The sequence below is a fragment of the Pantherophis guttatus genome, chromosome 3 (assembly GCF_059756535.1).
Source record: "Pantherophis guttatus breed Tessera chromosome 3, ASM5975653v1, whole genome shotgun sequence".
In the NCBI taxonomy this organism is placed as follows: domain Eukaryota; kingdom Metazoa; phylum Chordata; class Lepidosauria; order Squamata; family Colubridae; genus Pantherophis; species Pantherophis guttatus.
In genome coordinates this window covers 84,678,143-84,693,731 of record NC_142065.1, presented here as the reverse complement: position 1 = coordinate 84,693,731, position 15,589 = coordinate 84,678,143, and the positions used below count along the sequence as shown (strand labels likewise).

The 15,589-nt window shown below is 34.9% G+C and overlaps 1 protein-coding gene and 1 long non-coding RNA gene across 2 annotated transcripts in view; both read right to left on the bottom strand.

The window, feature by feature from the left end:
- The window catches only part of DPYD (dihydropyrimidine dehydrogenase), a 584,219-nt gene that overhangs the window by 25,633 nt on the left and 542,997 nt on the right, over nucleotides 1-15,589 (bottom strand). The window lies entirely within an intron of this gene.
- On the bottom strand, nucleotides 7,379-9,226 carry LOC117677213 (uncharacterized). The gene is made up of 2 exons (XR_004594697.3): nucleotides 8,952-9,226; nucleotides 7,379-7,561 (listed from the first exon to the last, which is right to left on the bottom strand). It is a non-coding gene; the product is annotated as an uncharacterized LOC117677213 (long non-coding RNA).

The window sequence follows — 15,589 nt, the reverse complement described above, 5'->3', positions numbered from 1 at the left end:
TTTATTATATTAAAAGAAGAGGACAATAATATGGCCAATACTATAGTTTGCTACTATTCTGATATAAAATAACGAACTGAAGAAATCTTGCTCTGAGTACACAAATACTAAATGTTATGAACATTATCAACATTTATTAATTATCTCCATTATGACAAATATATGCATCAAAATATTTCTATGCAGTAGCCTGCATGGATATATTTGTATATAAAAAAGAATCAGAAAGAAAACATGCAATAAGCATACTGTATCAAGGATTACTGCAGATTCCAAAAGGAAAGAAAATAGAATTCTAAGCAGCAGTGTATATTAAGAATATTTGTGATGATTTCCTTTTCTTTACCTCCTAATACTAACTTCTATGGTTTGAACATATGCCAGATAACCTTTTGAAAAAAAAGGAATGCTATTGGCATCTTAAAACATTTGCCCTTTTTGTTGTTTTAAATAATAGTCATTCAGTGTGTAGAATCAGTTCTTCCGCCTGATCTTCTGAAATGTCACAGCTTAAAAAACAGGTGTCCCCGCAGTGCTTTCTTGTTTTTTTGTTTTTATTTTCTTTCAAGGAATACTTTTACAAAAATAGTTTCCCGAGCATGAAAATTAAAATCAATTTTTTTAAAAATCCCATGTTCTTTTCACTCAATTAATAAATTCTCTGTCTGTATTTTTCTCTGCTCATATCTATCCCTAATGGGAAAAACCCCTTTAGCCTCCCAAACACATTTCATACCTGCACATTCCACTTGGGAATTAAAAAGAATTCCACTATGTATCTACCATGGTGAAAAGAACTTCGCTGATTCATTTCATTCCCGGAGGATGAACACTAATCAGAATAAAATCCAGCTAGCTCTATGGTCAAACCAGAGATGCTAAGGAAGAAATATTTCCCCTGCCATCAGCAGATGGGCTTTTAAAAAGTTAAAGTGACAGGAAATACCCCGGCGTCCCAAATAATCATTTATTACATTTTAGAAAGAAAGGGCAACTTCTTATGGACTCCCTGATCCACTTTGGGAAACATTTTCTACATTTTTCTTAAACAATTGGTTCAAGAAATCCCCAAATTTTCCAGACAAAAATCTATTTGCAAAAGGAGCAGAAAAACAGAGCAGATGTTATTCTGGTCCACTTATCTCTAACCTCATTTTATATGTTTTTAAAGCCATTGTAAATAGAAGTATGGTCATGATATAATATAGACAATGCATTTATTAAGATGTCATCTGACTAGTTCAAGGAACTGATCAATGTGGTCACTGAATTTTGTAAATAACAACATTAGAAACAAAAATGGAAAACCCTGCCCTAGTGGAATATCTGTAGGCATTCTGACTGAACATCAGTGAAATTCCCCTAGAGGGTGTGCATGCATTATATTTTGCCTACAGAACATCTGTGGAAACTCAAAAGAAAATTTAAAAAAACCCCAAAGCTACATCCCCCACATCCTAAATCTGATAATATAGTGAAATGCAATGGGAAAGGTCTTGCATAGACTCACTTTATAGCTGAACAATAAGGAATGTGGCCTTCCTTCGTGAAGAAAATATGTACTTATTATTGATGATCTCACATTCATTCCTTGGTTGTTTTATTTGAATAGGAATCTCTAAACAGTGACTTCAAATGATAGTTTGAGAAAATCAGTGGCAGTTTTATTAACCACGACATCTGTCTCTTTCTCTTTGCTTTTTTATTTTATTTGTTTATTTATTTAATTTCCCATCTTATTATTTTTATAAAAAAATTTAAAGGTACGAACAATATCTAATAGTCTTTCTCCTCCTATTTTCCTCACAGTAACAATCCTGTGAAGTGAGTTCGGCTGAGAAAGAGTGACTGGCCCAAAATCACTCAGCAGGCTTTCATGCCTAAGGCAGGACTAGAATTCACAATCCCCTGGTTTCTAGCCTGCAGTCACCTTTGAAACATGAAGAAAAATATGAGTGAATATTTTTTGTGGCAGTACATTAGCATTTGAGGTTCTAAAGATGACTTGTTTGGTCTATCTATTATAAAACATTCATCAAATACATTCACATCACATATATATACATACAAGAACAGGACCTAAATAGTGTTATGTTCATTTACTTGATGATCAAATGTTCCAAAGTGAATGATTCCTTCATAAGATGAAGTTGGGAGATGCAAGCAATGGAAAGATTTCTACTTCATGAACATCTGGCCACCTGTCATTTCATAGACAATAGAATTTCATATGAACAAAAGAGATTTGAATTTATCAGGAATTCCTTCAGTAAAGAACGTGTTGAATTTAGATTGCAAACCTGTGGAAAATACACAAAACTAAATCCCTCCTGAATTCAATGGATTTACTTCTGAGTAAACACATGTGAGATTTGCAATGCACATGATCTTCTTTCTGTGATTTCCATATATTACCATATTCATAACACTGTGAGATGAAAGACACTCCACTTACTCTCTAACCGGAACATAAAAAAGAAATTAAAACACTGGCAAGCACTTTGTCTTCAGTTTGTTGGGCATATATGAGAATAGAGCTTCCCACCCATTTATGTAAATAAAATTCTGACAGTTTAGCAGACTAAGTTGTAGCAAAGATGACAGCAGCCTGTCTATTAATAAACACCTAACATACTAACAAATGCTACTACTTTCCGCTTTTTCTAAATCCTCATTCTGGGGGAAAAATGTGCTATGCTGGCAAAGCTTATATAAATAGCATCTAGGTTCTTAGGGTAATTTAACAAGTAGGGCTTGCAATGTTTTTCTCCTGCAGAATGTAAACAAAAGGAAAAAGCTGTATACTGATTTGACCTTATGGATTTGGTTACATAAATAACCCATCTTTCACTTAGGTGCTAAAGGTAGTATACATAAGAGTTCCTGCTCCTTCAGAAGAAAAAACCCTATTTGGTTGACAGATCCTTAAGTGAGCCAGAATCACCCAGTGAGCTCTATGATAAAATGGAGAATTCAAGATGGGCCTCCTTGCTCTATCATCTAACTCTTTCACCATACAGGCCGCCTTTACAAAGTTACTTTCTATATGCTATCCCAAAGGTGCTTTTTTTCAGGAGGCAACTGAACTTTCTTGTTTTTTTCCAGTTGCCTCATGAAAAAGCACCTTTGGGACAACCATGATCTGGATGACTGAGAATCGCTATGGACTTTTTTCTATATACTATGTTTCATACAATGAACTAAAGGGACACCATCAGTGAGCTGTTGGACAGCATTACGTGGTCTGTTGTGTGGATGTTTGGGTGGTTTAGGAATGGGGAATTTGTGGTAGGTGAGGGTGTGTTTGGGGATTGTTATGTGTGTTGGACCTGGTCTTTAGGTGTTAAGTGAATTTCGTTGTATGGGTATACTGTATATACATGTACAATGACAATAAAGTTATTATTATTATTATGTCAGAAATGATTTATTCTGTACATTGATTTGTCTATATATTTACTGATGCTTATATGTTGTTCCAATAGAAAGATTTTTGAAGGCACACTTTGATGCCTTTTCTTTTTTTAAAAAAAAAAAACCACTCATCATTCCTGTTACTGAAAAGTAATTAATTTTAATTATTACAGAATTGAAGGTTCTATATATAAACAAGGGCTAGGTAGGACTCCATTACAAGTTGATGAAGTCCACCTGTTGTTGTTTTTTCTTGACACATCCACTGGATTGGTTTGTAGTAGTACAACAACAACAGCAACAAAATGTAAACTACCTTGTCAAACTGAGATTGATTTGGAAGATATATGATTGGCTGCTAGGAAGCCATGCTTCAACTTTGCTTCAGCCAACAACTATGCTAGAAGCTGGAGGGGTGCTATGTTTAGTGAGGAAAATCCCTTAAGAGAGAAGAGAAGACAAGACTAGCCTTCCTAGAGACAAGAGGAAGAAGGATATTCTAATATTAGGCTCTTCAAATGGGGTTCTGTGGAATTCTGATGGGTTCACCCAAATGCAGCTAATTTTCTCTCACTAGAACTTTGCTTTTTGTTCATGGGCTCATGGAAACTTTTTTAAAAAGTAATATGGCCATGGCCTGAAAAAAAATTGAAAACTCTTGGTCTAGAATAAGCACACATGCAGAAGGGATGAGGAATGAGTTGGAATAAGGCAAGAAATATTCTTCAATCACCCTGAGATCTCCTTTAATGTTTCTGATGTTATAATGTTTTGTGTCGTTTCATAAGTGACAGTATTAAACAATATCAAGAATAGTCTTGCACTTTTTCCTCTTCTGCTTAGAATATTTAATTCCTTCAAGGGTTCAGTTTCATAAAGTAATTTAGTAACTTATCTTTGTTATGGCTTACAAAAGCTAGAATAGACAAAATAAGTCTCTTAAAGGTTAATTTCAAAATCATACAATAAAATCAAAATTCCAAATTTATCTGAACACTTAATAGTTTGTAACTTTTTAAGACGAAAATCTTATTTAACTTTTTGCTGTACATTTCAAATTCTTAAACTTGTAATTTTTTTCTTTTTGTTCAAAATTGCAGATAAACTCACCCAACAATGAGTTTTAAAACTTGTCAGTCTCTAATAGCTTTAATATGGTTAATAGGAAATTTCCAAAAGTGATTAGAAAGTGAGGTTTGTGAATTTAGTGTCCTTTAAAAGTCTCTGTCATGATTGTGAATAATATGGTTGTTGATCCCTTTGTCTCCTTGTAATCAAATCGTCAGAAAACTACTGTCATGAGGTCTCACAAGGAGCAATTGTCACAATGCATCTAATTAATTTGGCATGCTCTCCTTATCCAGAGGGGTTCCAAGGTACTGGTGTACTCACTGGTCTACCTTGGTCTTTGCTACAATCACCAGCTCCTCTTTCATGAAGACATTTTTAGTTCGGTATACCTCCACCAAAAGCCCTTTATTTTTCTTCTTAATTCTGAACAATCACCATTCTAATATATGTATTTAATTTTAGCATTTTTATTATGCAACAATAATAAAAGTAATGTAAAAGCCTCCCACCAATTTCTATGAATGTTGGCATACCTCTTCAATCCCAAAGTTTGAATTTCCTAAATATTTCACCACATTCTGATAAAAATCATATGATGTATGCATATGTATATGCATATCTTTATTTATTTAGCCATGCTTCATAATAGGAAGTCACAAACCCGGTTTACAGCGTGTCAATCTGCTTCAGCACTGCAAGATAAAACAAGACATATTGCCCTGTTTTAAAATGTGAGGTCCTTGGTGCTCTCTGAACTTGGTTGTCTTCGTGCTAGCACTGGTGATGTTACCTAGTCGGGTAATGAAATGTCTGCAAGAAAGCTCAGAGAGCACCAAGGACCCCACAGTTCAAACTAGAGTTACAAATATTTTCTTTTGTCTGTACCTGATGAAATGTTCTTCAATAACAGGGACATGAGAGCATCTTTCAAAACATAGATGAAAACTGATCAGGGTGATTAGAGGTGGTAGGGCAGGGCAGGGTACTTTAAATAGATCAGAGGCAATGCAGAGTGTGTGTGTGACCCCCCTCCCATGACCATCATCTCCTAACTTTGTCTGAACTTTAAGCACGAAATAATACAAAAGCACAAAGAATCAAACTCAAAGATAACTTGAATTCATTCATCCGTGGGCTGCCTTGCATGCTTCTTTTCTAAGGAAGCCTTGAAGTTGTTCAAACTGCATCACTCACAGTGACTTTCTGGGTAATAGAGATAGATAAATCAAGAAAGCCATTGCTTCCATTCTTTGTTTCCTAAAACCTGTACTAACCATTCAAAGGCCTTCTTTCCAGTTCTGTTGGCAGATTACTTTGGCAGAGAATAGTCTGTTGCAGATACAGTGCAAGTTAATTTATGGAAGAGTTTAGCATTCCTTTTGGTTCTGATCCCAAGTTATAAAGAAAATAATTTAGTTTCATAAGATGTCCTTCATGGTCAGTGCTCACCAAACCCCTTTACATTACAGAAATGATTTAATTTTTATTTTTTAAAAAACCCACCAAGTTAGCCAAAACTGGCTAATTTAAAGGATAATGAAAACAATTAACTTTATCCAGCGATGTAAATTTGAGATGTTCTGAACAAAACACCATTGTGTAGACATAAATTCAACTACACTTCCAATTTTTATTGTTTCACAATTTAGCTTTTGCCGATGAAATTAGACTTATGACATCAAACTGTTTGGAAATAAATGGAGGAAGCTAAACTTCCAGGCTTTCTGAGCAGTAGCAGTTCGGAGAGGCTTTTGATTATTGTAAATGTGAATATTTTTTCCATCTTAAATACAGCACGGTATATGTCATATTAATGTATTTTGGATTGTTTGAAGTTTTCCAACTGTATACTTTTAAATGATGAAATATTTGATAATATTTCATCATTTAATATTTTTAAATAGGGCAATGTTTTGATTTTTAAAACATTGGGCAAAAATTATTTAGTCATGCTTGATAACAGTAAGGCACAAATCAAATTTATAGCACGCCAATCCACTTCAGTACCACAAGATAAACAGGAAACATTGTGCCATATTCCAAAATAAAAATCAGGAGATCTTTATATAGCCCTGACTAAAATGTGGAGTCCTTAGTGCTCTCTGAACTTTTGCTCTTCTGCTATCTTACAAAAGTCTATGGCTGTGGTGGTGAATCTATGGCACATGTGCCATAGGTGGCACGCAGAACCCTCTGCGGGCACGCAAGTCGTCACCCCAGCTCAGCTCCATCGTGCATGTGTGTGCGCCTCCCGCCGGCCAGCTGGTTTTCGGGTCTCTGCCGCACATGTGCATGTGCCGGGCGCAGGTGGGGAGTTGTGCATGCATGCGTGGGGCAGACACACATGGGGGGGTCTCATGTGCATGCATGCGTGGGGAGGGCATTATGGGTATGCACGCACACACACTTTTGTGTGCACTTTCGACACTTGGTGCCGAAAAGGTTAGCTATCACGGTCTATGGAAATACATTATGAAGGATAATCTTATGATGCTCTAATCAATAATAAGCCTACTCTACTCAATGGACTATAATTTCAAATAAATGAGTGCAGGATTGTAGCCTGATACTTTAACATTTCAAAATACAATATACTGCAGTACTAACCAGTTTTCTCCACTGATCTCAAACTCTATAGATCACATATTTTGTTGTGCTTTAAAATAGTTTTTTCTTGTTTTGTTTCTTTCTTTGCTCTCTTTCAGAAAAACAAAGATAAATGTATTTGTAATGCACTTCCCACTAAGGTGTGAGCCTAACAAAATATAAAGTTAGCAAGCAAAAGATAAACTTGTTCGGTTACAAATCTGTAAAGTATTAAATTTACACAAAATGGATAAGATCAATATATACTATTATTATTAAAATAATACTGTACAATTGTAAAAGGGTAGGCTCATTACTATTTAATTTTACCAATAAGATTTACAGTAAAAGAGACATGTTGAGCTCTCTATCCAAAGGTGAGCAGATGGACTGATCTTTTTTACATCCAAAGCTGGATTTGTGGACTGCACTAAGAGTTGTTAAAATCTTGAAGTATCTACATACTGGAACACTTCAACTGAAATGCCTCCTGAAAATATAAAAAATAATTCATAACAACCAGAAACAAATATTAATTTATATCACTATGAAAAGGAGCAGGATTATAACCTTACAGATATCTGGTGTTCATGTTTCTACTGAGGTCTTCTCACACACTTGTGTACTGTGAACTTAAACCAACTTTTGCCAAACTAGTAATCTCCAGATGTGGTGAATTCAACTCCAAAATTACTTAATTAGCATTAGGGCGCCAAATTGAGAAAGTTTATACTAGATAATATTTGTAATAGTTCTTATTTATTTATTTATTTATTTATTGGTTCGATTTATATGCCGCCCTTTTCCAGAGATTCAGGGTGGCTTACAATGCGTTAAGCAATAGCCTTCATACTTTTGTATATACCTGCTTAGTAGGGCTTTCGGGGCGCCCCAAGCAGTGTTCTTTTTTATACAAAGTCAGCTTATTGCCCCCACAAACCAGGTCCTCATTTTACCTACCTCGAAAGGATGGAAGGCTGAGTCAACCTTGAGCCTGGTGAGATTTGAACTTGCAGTAATTGCAGGCAGCTGGTGTTACTTAACAGTGCTATAGTCTGCTGCGCCACCAAGGCTCTTTCTTCACTTGTTTTGATCACTACTTATTTATACAGCTGAATTATAGATCCTAGCACTTGATGCTACCTTTTCAAAAGAAAGAATTTATGAATTCTTATAATATTTTTGAACTAAATGTTTTGTAACTTTTACTTTAATATCAAAATATCAACTTGAATTTGGCAGTGGTGATTTATCATCATTATGTTCAATTTACATATGTGCGTATATTCTGCACAAGCTCCCATTACCCATTGATTATCACAATACTTAGGAAAGAATTCTACACATTTGTGTTTCTTTCCCACACACGATTCCTTTGTTTTTTTTTAATGTTTCTGCTCTGCATATATTAGGCTTTGAACTGCATTATAAATAGCAAATCTCTCTGATAACTCCAGGAGTAAACTCCCCCTTCTCTTCTCCCTGTGTTATACTAATAGATTACATAAATGCAAGCCATTGCTAATAATCCCTAAATAAACCTTCTTCTACTTCAGATTCACTGTAATCCATCTCTTATGTCAGATGAACTGTGGTACTTATCTTCCTTGCTGCAAAAGCTGTAATGCTTTTCCTTATTCATCTCTCATACACAGTAATCCTTTCACCTCAACTTTACAGATTTCTAATTTAAATGTAAAATATTCATGGCAGAGAAAGGAACCCTAAACAACAGCTCTTGTGGCTAATACTGGGGATTTTGACATTATCTTTACCTAATCTTTTTAATAAAATAAAAATAAAAAAAACCAACAGGTTACTTAGTGTTTTTAGCCATGATAATTATCTGAATTCCCATAAGGAAATAACTTTAGTAATACCTTGTTACTCTCCGGAAGATGTCTCTGCAGAATTATTTTAAAGACATTTTTATGTTTGTTGTTTTGTTATTACAACATGTTACACTGCGTTAAAAGCTTCCTTTCCATTAGGATTTTTATTCCATTTTATTACTGCCACGTACAGAATTTACATTATGTAACAGTCCTGATCTGGGACTGCTTTCAAGAGTCTCAGGCAGGACATGGTCTTTTCAGTTGGGTTTTTCTTCATCTCCTCCTCCTCCTTTCCTTCCTCCTCCTCTCCCTACCCCTCTTTTTCAAGCAAAAAAAAAAAAAAAAAAGCTTAATTTTGAATTACTGTAGGCCCATCCATTTTTGTAAATTCATCTTCCCCAATATTATTTTTTACAGACTTCGTTTTTCAAGTTTGTAAATGGTAAATCACGATTTCTCATCCAAAATACTACAAGCAATGATTTTGTAAAATAAATGGATTTGGGCAAGGTGGAGATTGCCTTAAAACAGAGGTCCTCAAACTTGGCAGCTTTAAGACTTGTGGACTTGTGGACTATGCTGGCTGGAGAATTCTGGGAGTTGAAGTCCACAAGTCTTAAAGCTGCCAAGTTTGAGGACCTCTGCCTTAAAGTTTTGACTTCTGGTGACTATTTGGCCTGAGAGGGTGGCCAAGATGTCCAGCTGGTTTCATGCTTAAGGCAGGATTAGAACTCATTATATTTCCCACTTTCTGCTCCGGTGCCTTTATCCACTACACCAAACTGTCTCTCAAATGGAATTTAAGATGACTCTGAAAAGAAAAGGTAGGGTGTTTTATTCTCTATCCAAAACTATTATAAATAAAGCACACCTTTTTGATATTTAATAATAAAGTATAGCTGTTTTAAATATTTTAAAGGAAATAAATATTTTAATATTTTAAAGGAAATAAATATTTAAAAAGAAATAATTATTTGGTGTATAACTTATGAGGAAAGTGCAAACAGCTGGTCAAGTGAGTTTAAAACAAGTTTCTATAAAAAAGTAGGAATGGGCTGCTGGGCACAGTTACTATTGCAGAACCTACTTTCTTAATGAGTCTATAAAATGGGACAGAATAATTGTAATCATTATAGACACAATTGTGGAATCAGGTTGGTGCCTTGTTTTGTGACCACATAGTTAAGATTTAACCCATAACATAAATTTCTCCATCAGTTCAGGATGGAAGGTCTCTCTTTATTTTTATTACGTTTGATCACTACCAATTTCATAGAAATATTTCTAATGATTGTTTTAATTGCCTGCATGACTTTATTCCCAATTATCTATTGGGGAGTTGCAAGGGAACTAGCAGTCTATAAATAAATTAAAATAAAATAAATAAAATATTTGCAGGCAAGTTTAAATAATACACTGTACATCACTATAGTACTATGACTTATTAAAAGATTATGTAAACCAATGTCATGAATATAGGAATGATCCTGACTCCTAAGAATAGATGCTCTCATAGGCAGTATAGCAGTATCAATGCCTACCTTTAAAATAATATAATGATGTTATATAATCCATTGTATAGAGAGCTTAAAAAAATCCTATACATTAATTATATTATAATTTATGGTATAATAATATACTATAAATACTACACTATAATACAAATTAGCTATAATTTTATACTATAATCTAAAATAGCAAAATGCTTTCCTTATTTAATGTTCACTAGCTTTATCTTGGTTTTCTATGGAGAGTTATTGTCTAGAAATGAAGTCACACTAGTCATATTTCCAAATATGAATCAGATAAACAATGGCACTTTTACTTGTAAATGATTTGTTTATTTACATGGAGTAAATTGCTATTGAATTTAATTGGACTTGAGTAATGACTAGGCAGACAACTGCACATTTTTTTAAAAAAAAAATCTATCTCGATTTCATGCTAGAAATAAAATGTATGACTTACCTAGTTTTGATCTGAAATATACTTTATTTTCAATAGTATTATACATTGTAGAATGGAATAACACTTTTATGTAAGATTTATTTTTTATTTGACAGTATTCAAAGTTTCTAATCTAATTATCCCTTTTAAAGATAAATATTTTTCAAGTCAGAGGATATTTTTCCAACAATTAACTTGTTACCTTCAAAAAATGTTGAACCCTTCTTAGGTTATCATTTTCTCCTTTTGAAATTCAGAAACCAAATTGCGTTCTGTAGTACAAATGAGGCATTGTCAGCGGTTAGCGGAATAATAATTGTAAAGCCTCCTAATCTTAGATATATTCCTAGGTAACTACATTTACCTTCTTCTGTATTGTCTATGTAACCAAAAAGACATTAACCTCCTTTTACCCAATATTATCCTGTTCTTGTGTCACCATCCACTTCTCTTAGATGCATCTTAACTAACTATCTCTAATCTTCAATTTTTTCTTTCTTTCGTGCAACTCTTTCGTGCAATTCATTTGAAAGGACATTGGATAATTTTGTAATCCACATAATGCTGCTTTTTAAATCTGAGGTCCCACTTTATTGTTTCCTATTCTTTGCGTATGGATTACGAATGAATTTATAAAATGTTTTGCTTTTTTAAGCTTTCCTCTCTTAGAAACAATCTAACAGTTGCTCAAATCATATTATCTGAAATGAGCAACCTATATTACATTAATATGGCTACATTTTTTCTAATGAATTATACCATACGTGGTCTTATATTGTTAATTATCGAATACTATATCAACATATCAATGCAATACATTTCTAACATGGAAAAAATATCATTCATTCTCAATTTTAGGCAAAAATGTTAAGCCTAAGAGTACCAATGATAATTTTTTTCTCCTATATTTGGAATTAAATACTCAGACAAATGAATCCAAGAAAAGTATCTTTGAATCTAACTGCAAATTATTATACACTAGTCTACGTGTCAGTCTTTACCTGGGAAGAAAATGAGATTTTTGCAACAGCAAATGCTCTGCTTAAAATGACATCTTCATCTTGACTGCACTCAAATAGCTTCCAAATAATACATTTTTCTTCAGATGAGTCATTATGGAGATCCTGCAGAGCTTGTGTATTCAAACACATGATGCTCCATTCAAAGTTTCATCTTGATCGGAAATGTGTATGTGTGTGTGTGTATACCTGTATATATATATATATATGTATATATGTCATGCCACTATTTAAGTTTTGAGAAATACTAATTATGCTATGTATCAGCTTCTTTAAAGCTTTCTTTTTATAAGGAAACATTTTTTTAAGTTTTTGTCACTTTTTTGATTAGATATCTTATTTTGAATCACTATGCTGCAATACTTCCTATTTTCTACAATTTAGACTTAGACTTGGAATAACTTTATTGTCAGTTTAAAGGTACACTAATCGGCATACATTAAAATGAAAGTTCGCTGTATACAGCTCTCAAAGATTCACCACCTGCAATATACACTATACATAAACAAACAAATAATAAATAAGGATGTACCCACATATATTATATGACACAGAGAAACAATGCAGTTTAGTTTGGATGTATACATGTAATCTTCTCGGCTGTCCTTATCACTCTCTGTATGGACCTTCTATCTGAGGCACTGCTACAGTGGTGGGTTGCCCCTGGTTTGCACTGGTTCTATAGAACCGGTAGTAAAACCGGCGGGAGGCTCCGCCCACCGACCCCGACATCATCAAAATGCTTCTGCACATGTGCAGAAGCTTCTGCGCTTGTGCAGAAGAGTGCGTGCGCACATGAGCGAAGCAGGTGCGCGCACGCAGCTCCGCTGCAAACTGGTAGTAAAGGTAAGTAGAACCCACCCTGCACTACTACCACCAAACCAAACAGTTTGATGAACAGCGATGCAGTTTGTTAAAACACTCTCAATCGTGCCTCTGTAAAAAGTGGCCAGGACAGAAAGAGAAAGATGTGCTCTCCTTATCCGATGTAGGAAATGCAGACGTTTGCTTGCACATTTCACTAAGGATGACGTGTGGAGAGACCACACTTTGCTTTCATATATCATTTTAAAACAATACTGAGCTTTTCAGCATTTCGATTCAATTATTGAGGTGTTCTGAGGAGTACATAGGAGGGTACATTTAGCCCTTGTTTGCAACCCTTTAAAGCAGCCGCATCTGTCCCATTATGTATGATTGTAATCCAGTGGTGGGCTGCTGGCAGTTTGGACCATTTCAGGTGAACCGGTAGTTGTGACCTGAGGGTGGGCGGGCCCGCCCAGGCGCTATGCTGTCCTATTTAGCCACATTTTTTAAGCTGCGTACATGCGTGCAAATGTGCGCACAAGCAAAGTGCATGCACAGAAGGCCGCGCACGCTCATATTTTCAGTGCTGGGGTGAACTGGTTGTTAACTCATGTGCCGTCCACCTCTATTGTAATCCCTAAAACAACCTAGGAACATTCTAGATATAAGTGTGTGGTATATTATTAGAACTAAAGTGACAAGGACATTGTGTGGCACCTATAACACATTTCCAGCTTCACTTCCATAAAAGAATACAAATGTCAGCTAATTCCTAAATAATAAAGACCTGCCTGTGCCACATTTTAAATCACCCTCAGATTAGGGATGATAATTGAAGCCCATAAGAAAAGAAAAAAGAGAAGTACACTACATTTGATAAAAAGCTACATGGATTTGTCAGCCGTTACTAGTTTCTCTGCACTTCTAGTTTGCATTCCATAAGATCATTCCAATTTATTTATCTGGCATATTTATAAGCCTCCCCAATTAACCCAGGCTTTGAGAGGCAAATAACACAACTGGTAAATACAATTAAAACTATTTTAAAAATGCAAACAAAGAAACAAAAAAATGTGGTCTGTAGTTTATTCCATTTCCGATATATGGCTGCCTTTCAAACGAATGTGCTGCCTTTCAAATGAATCTTAAATACTAGCTTGTTCTATGCAATGTATCAGCAACAGAACACAGATTCTGCCTGTTGATAATTTCTCCATGTAGTTATCTAGAAGTCAATATAAAAAGAGTCTCCCTCACCTATGAAGAAATTCCGCAATAAAGAGTCTGACATAAGGAGAAATAACAGGCAAACACTTTAAGCAGAAGGAGTTACATTTTAATCAGGATTGGATCTGGTCCTCAAGTTGAGCCCAAAATAAAACATTTTCTTCCTTGCATGAATTAACTGAGTCTACTGGATTGCATTTCATTCTATATGCAGTCTAATTGGCCTATAAAGGTATCAACAGCAATAGAAGTTAGACTTATATACTGCTTCATAGTGATTTATAGCATAGCACTCTCGAAGTGATTTACAGAGTCGGCATATTGCCCCCAACAATCTGAGTCCTCATTTTACCAACTTGGGAAGAATGGAAGTCAATCTTGAGCTGATCAGGATTGAACTCGTGGCAGTCATTGCAAAATTAGCCTGCAATACTGCATTCTAACCACTGCATCACCATTGCCCTTTAAAGGTAAAGGTAAAGGTTTACCCTATCCAGTCACTCTAGGGGGCAGTACTCATCTCTGTTTCTTAGCTGAGGGAGCCAGCCTTGTTCAAGCATATCTCCATGGTCATGTGGCCAACATGATATCACACTGCAGCACAGAGCATGCGGCGAAACACAGAACACTGTTACCTTCCCACCAAAGTGGTACCTATTTATCTACTCGCATTTTCATGCTTTCGAACTGCTAGGTGGGCAGGAGCTGGGGCAAGAATGGGAGCTCGCCCCATTGCATGGTACTCAGGTCTCGAACCCAGCTGTCAGCTTTCTAGCTGAAAAGCTCAGTTGAGCCATTGCAGCCCCAAATTTGCCTATATCCTATTAACAAAGGGTGTAAGAAAGACGAACAACAAATCTTTCGTTTTAAATGCAGACTAGGCAGAGCTAAAAGGAGAAAACAATGTTGTCATCTAAATTTACTATTTCATTGTGCAAATTTACATGCAATAAAGTTTTTTTCACATTAACCAATTTCTGTCTAATGTTCTGAACAGAGAGACTGTGTTTTGGGTTTCCTTTCTTTTCTTTTTACATCTGAACTCCTTTGACAGAGGAGTAGGTCTGGGTAAAACCAAATAAACACATTATAATTAGTTTATTTGAGAACCATCATTACATGACGATTGTGATGACAAGAATATTATTTAAACAGAGTTCATGAAATAAAATATATTTTTATTGCTTCCATAAAAGCTATTTTGTATTGAGAATATAAGAACCAGCATAAATATAAAGTCAAATAGAGTTCTATAGCTAAACTCATTTCAAAATGCATTGTCTCTGGTAAAGGTTCTTAAAGTAACTGCAAAAACCACAATATGACTATCTAAGTTATATGGTTGCAATTTTTAAACTGGATTTTGGAAAACCTTGAATTTCCTTAGAAAGCTTTAAAGAATTCCTCAAGGGAGTTTCATCTGCTGTGGATTTCTACAGGAGCGAATTTGCAAACCACACAAATGATCTTCACACATGGCAATGAGAGAACATGAAAAAGATTACTTTCTGTTAGTCCAATCTTTCTCCCAGAGCAGATGTTATAGGGAAACAGCAGGAGTGAGCAATACAAATTTAGTGAATGTTCAAACTTAATAAATAAAAACTAAATAGTATACCATTTTAAGCTCTTGAACAAAAGACAAGGTTAAAAAAAAATCAAATGAATAAAAAGATGTCTCAA